Source organism: Trachurus japonicus, unplaced genomic scaffold, assembly GCF_045865225.1.
Source record: "Trachurus japonicus isolate A0001 unplaced genomic scaffold, Traja_1.0 AP029826.1".
Lineage (NCBI taxonomy): Eukaryota > Metazoa > Chordata > Actinopteri > Carangiformes > Carangidae > Trachurus > Trachurus japonicus.
In genome coordinates, this window is record NW_028219959.1 from 137,415 (window position 1) to 147,194 (window position 9,780).

General features: G+C 41.1%; 1 pseudogene across 1 annotated transcript; it reads right to left on the reverse strand.

Moving 5' to 3' along the window:
* Positions 1-500: 500 nt before the first annotated feature.
* Positions 501-5,062, reverse strand: LOC146960930 (immunoglobulin lambda-1 light chain-like; annotated as a pseudogene). The gene is made up of 3 exons (XR_015035339.1): positions 4,282-5,062; positions 780-1,079; positions 501-661 (listed from the first exon to the last, which is right to left on the reverse strand). The product of XR_015035339.1 is annotated as an immunoglobulin lambda-1 light chain-like (transcript).
* Positions 5,063-9,780: the final 4,718 nt, after the last annotated feature.

Consider the following 9,780-nt stretch of genomic DNA (forward strand, 5'->3'; position numbering starts at 1 on the left):
GTAGAGCTGTTTACAGCCGCGGGCAAATAACATGTTGGTGTCAATATGTGTGAACAACATAATCACATCTGTCTTTTATTATTTGAAACAAGAAAATAAATTAATATCCATCCTTTGTTTTCTACAAGACGGTGATTTATTAATAAATTGAGGATGTTACAGTGAATTCATTTGACAAAACAACCACACTCTAAAGAAAATGTACAAAGCATGCAAAGGTTTAATAAAAAACAGAATATTTACCAGACAACTGATGATTCGGTTTGATGTTCTGTTAATTTACTGATCACTTAAAAGTAGAAATAAAATACAGCTAAAACCAGTAAACCATATTCAAAAAGTGATAACATGGATCTGTATGTATGTTGTTATCTTTGTGGTTGACTTTATCTAAACATGTAGAAAGATTTCTTAGATTTAAATGTCTGAGCCGTAATCAAAGACAAAAAATAAGATGAAGTGATGAGATGTGATGGAGAGAAAAGAGGATGAGGAAACAGTCAGTCAGCTTGTGTGCAGCAGGTGGACGGTCCCGTGTTTCTGCGGCTCATCAGCAGAGCGAGTCCACAGCAGTAGAGCAGACTCTTCACTATCAGCACTGTGTAGAGCAGACAGAGCAGCTTCACCCTGCACTGAGGCCGGAGAGGATCCAGGGGAACCACTGCAACAGAAAAGGAGTCAAAGAGAAACCAGTCAGTGCTGTGCTGCTCTGCTCTCTGTGACAGAGTCTCCACATGAAGCTGAATCACTGCTCAACACAGTCACCAAGCCTCCATCACCTTGTGCTGCCTGGGCCTCCACCGTGCCCCCCTCGTGCTTGACGTAGCAGCGGTATTTATACGTGTAGAAGGCGTCCCGATCCACCAGCAAGATGGCGGCGGAGCGTCCCGGCTCTGTGAGCTGCAGCTGCTCTCCCTCAGCAGGAAGCAGAGGACCATCCTCCTTCTGTCTTTTCCAGGAGAACTGGACCAGAGGAGGAGACATGGCTGAGGCCAGACACAGCAGGGAGCTCCTCCCCTCCAGGTGGGCTCTGGATGCTGCTGGGTACACGCTCACCACGGGCTTCACTACCTGCTCAACTGAAGTTTGACAGCAGCAACAAGCAGCACAGACACATTCACTCAGTCAACAGCAGCTTCCAGCACTGCACTGCATTCAGTCTGATCCTGGACACTACATGGACTCTGATCACTCAGCTCCTCATCAATACAGCACAGAGGTCACCACCTGTACTGGACTCACCTCCACACACATTTACTGTGCTGTACATCATGTTTATAGACGGTGTTTATCATCAGACAAAGATCAGCTTCAACAAAGTCACACAAAACACTGTTTAAATTCTTTATATTCTCAAAGGAGGTCAAATTGAAAAGCAACTGGACTTAGTTATTTGTCTGGGAAGACGTTTCACCTCTCATCCAAGAGGCTTCATCAGTTCATGTAGCATCTGACCAGGCTGGGACTGGTCCAACTATCTGGTGTGGAGAACCAGGTATTTAACCTTTTGTGTTCACAAGGCTGATGATGTCACTGGTTCCCTTTTGTGCTCCAAGTGCCAACGACAGTCTCAAAGAACAACAACTGTTCACAAGTGGCAAGTGACTCCAACGACTGTGGTTATAACACAATAGGGCACTAACAAAGTCGAAACAAACTTCCCACCAAAGACAGTCACTTAACGACTGTCGTTGGCACTTGATGCACAAAAGGGAACCAGTGACATCATCAGCCTTGTGAACGCCCTCACAAGAGGTTAAAATACCTGGGTCTCCACATATGGCGCTTTTCCACTGGCACGACACGGCGCGGCACGGCCCGCTTATTTTGCTATTCCACTAGCCCTAGTACCTGATACCAGGTACCATTTTTAGTACCTCCTCGGCCCTGGTTCCAAGCGAGCCGAAGCGATACTGTAACGTGACGTCAGCCGACTGCCTTCTGCTGATTGGGCAGAGCGTCAGTGCGAGCGCGACGTCGGACATGAGAATCAAACCCGGAAATTTCAAAAACAGAGCGGCAACAGAGCCATCTGATCTGTATCGAGACTGTTGTTATTCCTTCACCCGAGTTAAATGTTGCTGTGTGTAAAACCACTGTGGTCTGTTAACGAGGTGCAGACGAGTGAGTTTGGAGCTGACAAGCGAATCGAAAAAAGAGAGAGGGACAATGCTTAAAGCAGAAGTAAGCGATCCGGTCGTTTTGGCTAATGCTGCATTCCAGGCAGGCTTTTGAAATCGTAAATTACAGCTTCAAGTCACAACTTACGACTTTGTAGCGTTCCAGGCAACCCACTCGTGTTTTTCCGACCTGTTTTACCGGTGAAAGTCACTATAACGGCCACTCGTAACTTCCGACCCGTGAACTCGTACCAGATCGAACTGGTATGACTTCACAGGTCGGAAAAACACGAGTTACGAGTTTCCTTGAACGCACCATAACAGTCCTCGTCCCTACGTCGCCACATTCACGGCGTCCCTTGGCTGCACACACAGCCCTGCATGCCGTTCTCTCTCCTCATTGGATAAAAACTGTAGGATACGATAAATGTTTTCTCCTGGGCTCAGAGCAGAGCAGAGTGACTGACAGACCCGTGTTTCGGTCCAAACACTCTATGTAAGTGATTGCTGTCGGAAGATATAACTATTTAAGACTTATATTAACACAAATATATAAATTACTTCTGCTTTAATATATCCACCATTATATATGAAATATGAATTTACTACAGTATGAATAAAACACAAAGTTAGTAAAAAGGAGACAGTATTAACGCTGCTGCCATCAAATCTTCTTTGCAAGTTTAACATTGTGTGGGTTTATAGAGTTTACATATTTACTATGAAAACACAAAATACTGGCCATAATATATTCTAACAATTAGAAATTAGAAATGAGTGAACATATTTTCTTACATCTAACCACACTTTCTCTGTGTGTTAATCTACAGATATTTTATTTATTGAAACTATTTTTTTTTGTATCAGATACATTTATTGTAAATTGATTACGATCTTAAAATTTTTATATTTACCACTCTTAAAATTTTAGAAGAATTCTCTATAAAATGAAATAAATAAATGTTTTAGCTATGAAAAATTACACTCCTATGAAAAATATTGAAAGAATAACAATTCTCACCACTAAAGTTACAGAATAAAAACAATATATTGATATATAATTATCTTTAAAAAAAATACTGACATATTTCACCTGATGTTCGATATAATTTATACAATTGTTGCTATTTACTATTAGCTATTATAATTACTGACACGCTTTAAGATCAAGGGATTTTATTGCTAATGGTTTTTTTTTTTTTAATTTTTTGCCTGAAGATTTAGCACTAAAACACTGCTGTCCTTAAATCTTCTTTGCAAGTTTAACATTGTGCGGGAGTATTTTTATTTAATATGAAAAGACAAAATATTGATCATGATATACTCTGACATTATGAAATTAGAACTTAATCACCATATTTTCTTACAAATGACCACATTTATGTAGAATTTCTGTGTATTTATTAATGTACAAATATTTTTATTTGGTGATACTCAATTTTATTTTCTATTAATTGAAATGAAAATTTAATACAATTTTACAATTAAGATATTTACCCTCTCACAATTCTGTATTCAAATAAATAGATGTTTGGCTATGAAAAAACGACACTCCTATAAAAAAAAAATATTGAAACGTTTATGACAATTCTCACCACTAAATTTACATAATAAAAACAATATATTGATATATAATTATCTTAAAAACAAATACAAACATATTTCACATGATGTTTGACATAATTTGACACATTTACTATTTACTGTTAACTACTATAATTACTGACAAGCATTAAGACTATTTATCTACACTACACTCTATACATGGAAGTATTCATCCTGTGTCATATTTCATGTTGACAGAAAATGTATCAAAGTCGTACAGGTGATTAATAACTTTGACAGTCGCCTTAGCAAAAAAATCCTGCTTAGTCCCCAGCTCAGTCCAGACTGAACGAACAATATCACACTTTTTAGACTCTTCACAAACGTTTCAGCTGCAGCAGAAATAAAGAAATAAAGAATTCCTTCTGCTGTTCAGAGATTCAAACCTCTTTTCACTCATGGTTGGACTTTGTCATTGAAGAACGACTGCATCAGGAACTTTGTACTAAACTCTGAACAAACTAACATGTAAAGTCTGAAACAGCAGAAACTGACTTCAAACACATTTTAACTTCTTCAATAAAACAACTGAAGGGAAATTAAAGTTTGTTCTTACCTACAAACAGTTTAGTTCCAGAGCCAAAGATCCAGTAGTACCCGCCGTGCCACAGTGAGAAAGACTAATACAAAAACCCGTCTGCTGCTGAATGTGTCAGCTGAGCTGAACGAGTCCACATTATGAACCAGGATCATGTTTCAGCTCCATCATGTGTTTCTCTAACGTTCACATCGACATCACTGTCTCTTCTTCTCCTTTCTTTTGGCTTCACACTGAAACATATCAACAAATATTCACATTGAAGTTGGTCCAGACGTTCATGTTCCCCTCAGGATGAACCATTGCTCCAGTTTTATCACATGATTTAAAGTTGGTTTGTTGTTTAGAGTTTTTATGTTTGATATGATTTTATTCATTTAGCTCCTTTGACTGTTTCTGTTGGTCTTGTTTTCTAATTGAGCTTCTGTGTTTCTTCTCTGTCCTCAGTGTGTGGAACAACAGGAAACCTGCTGAAATATCTGATAACAACATGGATCAACATCAAAGAAAAGTCAAGAAAAAGTGTGTGATGTGGAGGTGAAGTGTGTGAACCTGGGCTGTGGTTTACTGCTCTCTTCCTGTCACTGACGCTGTTTGACATCTGTTCATCTGGAGGTCTTTGTTCAGGCTGCAGGGATCATTTCTCACTGTGGGGAGCTTTCTTCGCACACCAGCAGTAGTAGGAGGCTGAATGAGAGAGTTTAACTTTCTCTATCTTCAACTCACAGCCGTTCTGTTTATTAACAGCTGTGAAATCATCTTTCTGAGGATGATCAGAACTTGGGACTATTTTTCCATCACGACGGTTAATAGCAATAATCTTTGTGAATGTTTCTGTCTCTTTCCACTGGTACCAGTCCACATATCCACTGTAATCACACAGCTCAATTCGTCCACAGGTGAGTGAGACAGATTCACCAACTCTCCTGGTCAATGATAACTGGTCCTGGACCAGCTCTGCTGCCATGGCAACCAGTGCTGCAGAGACACAGACAGGTAGATGAAGGTCAGTGTGACGGTGGTAGTGACAGGTAGAGTGTGTGGGCTTCTGATTGGCTGGAAACACTCACCTGAACACAGACAGCACAGAGCAGCAGCTGGGAGGAAAAGCATTTTGTGAATCAGTGGTGTTTCCTCTGGAGAAGCTGAGGAGAAGTGGAGCTCTGATGCTGCTGAGGCCAAACAAGGACGAGCTGTGAGCTCAGACAAGGCCACGTGGTTTCTGACGGCTCCTCCAACTCCCATCAGCCCCTGCTGCTGCTGATTGACAGACATTTGTCCCTTGCCCTCATTTCTGTTATGTCTGCCATTTTACTTTGTTTAATTCAGGGATTAGCTTTTATTTCTTAGCTTTTATATTTGTTTTTTTTTTTGTTTTTTTTTAAAACCTCATGTGTTCCCTCATTATAAAGTAGTGTTAGCGTTTCCTCAGTTCACTGTGGTTTTAACAGCTCCCTGTCATGAAAGCATTGTGGGATGGCAGGTGGGTGGGGCTGTGGTCTGTCTCTCATGTCTCTGTGTAAAGCACTTTGAGTTACAATTACTGTATGAAAAGTGATGTACAAATAATTTAATTTGATTTGATTCTGCTTATTTTGTTGAAATTGGTTTGAACTTTTCTTATTTCCAAAATGTGAAGTAACTTGTTTGATTTGAAATACAGGTTGATGTGTTTATTTAAACCCAAATGAAAATATGTTCATTTGGGTTATAGAGTAGAGTAGAGTAGAGAATACTTTATTCATTCCTAGGAGGGAAATTCAAATTAGTCCAGTAGCTCACACGACAATGACACAAAAAAGAAAGAAAGATGGAGCAGGGCCGCCAGGTGGAGCAGGGCCGCCGGATGGAGCAGGACCACTGGATGGAGCAGGACCACCGGATGGAACAGGAACCGCTGGATGGAGCAGGACCACCGGATGGAGCAGGACCACCGGATGGAGCAGGACCACCGGATGGAGCAGGACCACCGGATGGAGCAGGACCACCAGGTGGAGCAGGACCACCAGGTGGAGCAGGACCGCCAGGTGGAGCAGGAACCGCCAGGTGGAGCAGGACCACCGGATGGAGCAGGACCACCGGATGGAGCAGGACCACCAGGTGGAGCAGGACCGCCGGGTGGAGCAGGAACCGCCAGGTGGAGCAGGGTCGCCAGGTGGAGCAGGGCCACCAGGTGGAGCAGGGCCACCAGGTGGAGCAGGACCGCCAGGTGGAGCAGGACCACCAGGTGGAGCAGGACCGATGGTGAAGTGGATGATCCAGGCCGTCCAGAATGGCCTCCTCCATCCTCAATGTCTACTTTCTGAGTCTTCACCAATATCTCCAGCTCTTCATCACTCTTGTTGGGCAGAGAGTTGATATTTCCAATGATGACTGACCTGACCTGCTCTGTATATTAACACTCTCAACTCAACTCAACTCAAAATTTATTTCTATAGCACATTTAAAAACAACCTTTGTTGCCCAAAGTGCTGCACAACGTACACTCATTGCATCAAACAGTCAGAGGAAATGACAGGATGAATATTTCAATGGATTTTTTTTCAAATATCTAATATCAGTTTTATTTATTTTCCAAACATTATTTTCATGTCAAGAAACAGAGCCTCGGTCTCGGTTTACACAGTGAGAAGCTCTTCCTGTGTTTCTGCTGAAATCATCGGCCCACAAGACACAGAAGAAGCCCGCCCCCCTGTGGTGAGGTAGAAGATGTGCAAGGACATCCAGATGAGGCTGACTGCGGTTGCCATGACAACACAATGATGAAGAAGCCTTGGGTCAAAGGTCAGGTTTCAGGTCAGCTGTCATTCAGCTGAACAGAGTCAGTCATGAAAGACAATATAAATATATAAAGCTTGTCCATTATTGTGACTCTGAATATCAGACCCCATTTAATGAGAAGATGATGCAGAAACGGAGGAAGGTCCAAGAGATTTGAGATCCTTTGTATTGGTGCAATCTATGTTATAGGATATGAGTCTCAGCTTTTAATAAACTAATCAATAACTCAGTGTGTAGACTGAAGCAGTGTGTTGTTTGAACCAGCAGAGGGCAGCAGCAGTGTGAAGGTTTCACTCCTGACAGCAGGAGGAAACAGAGAGGAGCTCATCAGAGACTGAAAGATGAACTGATGTTGATTCAAAATTCATTCAACACTAAACAAACTTGACTTTAATTTGTTGTTTTTGGTTCTTTAAGATCACAGCTGAGGAGCTCTGTGGATTTGTACTGTTGTGTTTCCATCACAGCTGTTCAACAACAGGTGACAGTGTGTGTTGTGAATGTGTTGTTGTGTTTCTGCATCATGGTGACCCAGATTCTTTTTTTATTTGCTTCCAGATTAAAATCAAGAGCAACTTTCCTCTGATTCACTTCAGAGAAACAGAGAATTTCGGGAAACAATCACCATTCATAAAAAACAAACAAAAAAGGTGGAAATAATGAGAATAAACCAAGATAAAGAGTTGAATTAGTAAACTAGAAAATTTCCTCTGGGGAAATTTTGAAAAGGCCACGGGGCTACTGCTGGTTTTGCCATCTCTGTCAACATGGGAATCAAACACACAATCTTAGGGTCAAGAGAGAGCTGATCAGACACATGATCATCTTTCTATAAGCACTGATATGGAGGAAGTAGTAATAGATGGGCCTTTGCGCGTGCATGTGAAAACTTTTGCGCGTGTACGTGTGACGCGCGTGCGTCCACTCATGAACGCGCAGGGGGATCGATCCCCCCTCCCTCCTGTGCGGTCACCTGATCCCCCTCCTTCCTCCATCCGCCTGTGCAAAACCTGTTTCAGCCAATGTTTTGTTTTATAGCTCATACTAATGTTAATGAAAGCAGTTCAAACACCGCATATTTTTAAATCAACATCATTAGGTGTATCCTGTTTGATTACTGTGAGGTGTGACCGGTATCTATTATACACAAATAACAGCAATGGTCGTTTCAACCGATACAGGTGATATTTGCATCTGAGCCATTCACTCTCACAACGGGAGGGAGGAACAAACACCTGTAAACATAAACAGCCCACAAAGAGGGAACGGTTTCGCATATTTTTAAATCAACATCAGGTGTATCCATGGGGGGAGGGATGGGGAGGTAGCAAAACGGTGTTGCTCTAGTTTATTTAGTTTAATTGAATAAAACTTCATATTTAAAAAGTAGCGCTATTAGAGCTGTGAGAAATTAAAAGCAGCCTCCTCTTTCGTCATATTCTGCAGCAACACTGTTGCTTTAGGCTGCGATCGTGCTTTTTTAAATTGTATTTTATTTTATCACTCATACTGTTCATTAAAACATATTAAAATAACCTGCTGCTTGTGGCTGAAAATCAGCCCATTGTCGCACCATTTCATGCGGATATAGAATCTTATGACAGAAAAAAAAAGATCCCTCCTTTGATTTGAACACGCACAGTGTGTACAAATCTGTGAGCTGGGTTAACAAACCGAGTTGATAATCGCCCTGGGATGGAGGGAGGTAGCAAAACAGAAAGTCTGTCAACATTTCCCCTCCACAAAAGGGATCGGATGCGGTTGGTTCAAATAAACATTTTAACAGACTAATTCATTTCTCCGTGAAACCGGTATAGTGGGCGGATGCGCATGGTTCAAATAAACATTTAACAGACTAGTTCAATTCTCTGTGAAATCTTTGATTATTTGCTAGCCTATGTCGCGTCATAGGTTACAGCCAGATCAACTGGTTTATATGTAAATTCCAGACCACCACATATATAGTATGTGGCCTTACAGACCCCATCATTACTCGCCATTTCAGACCCTCACACACATCGCGGAGGCTCGCTATTTTATCCACACACTGAACTGAAGACCCGGCTCTTTTTTTTTTCTTCATCCCAAGAGAAATGGCTGCTCGTAACGGTGAGTTTTAATTATATTAAATCCGATATTCTATCTTTTTTTTATATATAGCCTATATAAATTATTTACACATTATAAATAGTCTTTTTTTATTAAGGCTACATTGTGTCTGGATGTGGCGCTATTGACATCTATTTCCCGAAACCACAGGAGCTTCTACAACCAGTGTATACGTTTATTTTTAAAAAGCTGTGGTATTGAGGGTGGTTGTATGTGCTTGCTAATGTAGGCTAATTTACAATACAGTCAGGCCGACCCATAGCAAAAACAGACTATCCTTGAAGAGGAATCGCCGGATAGAAAATAAAAACACCGCAGAATCTGTGTAAGTATCATAATAAAATAGCTTCGCAATAAAATGATTGAAAATGTTGGTCCATGTTATTGATTTTTTCTTTCTCTATATAGCTCAACACCTAAGAAAAAAATGCATTGGGTGCAGGGAAGCCCGGTCCTCGGAGAAATCGGTAACGGTGAGTGTTTTGTTTTTGTTTTTGTTTTATTTTTGTTTTTTTCACTCTATCCTCATCTTAGTGTTATTATGTAACAACTCTTTTCTGTGTTTAAAATAGGTCAGAGAAACGGGGAAAACCAGGAACCCTGGCATTTTGCGGCTTTGAATAGATC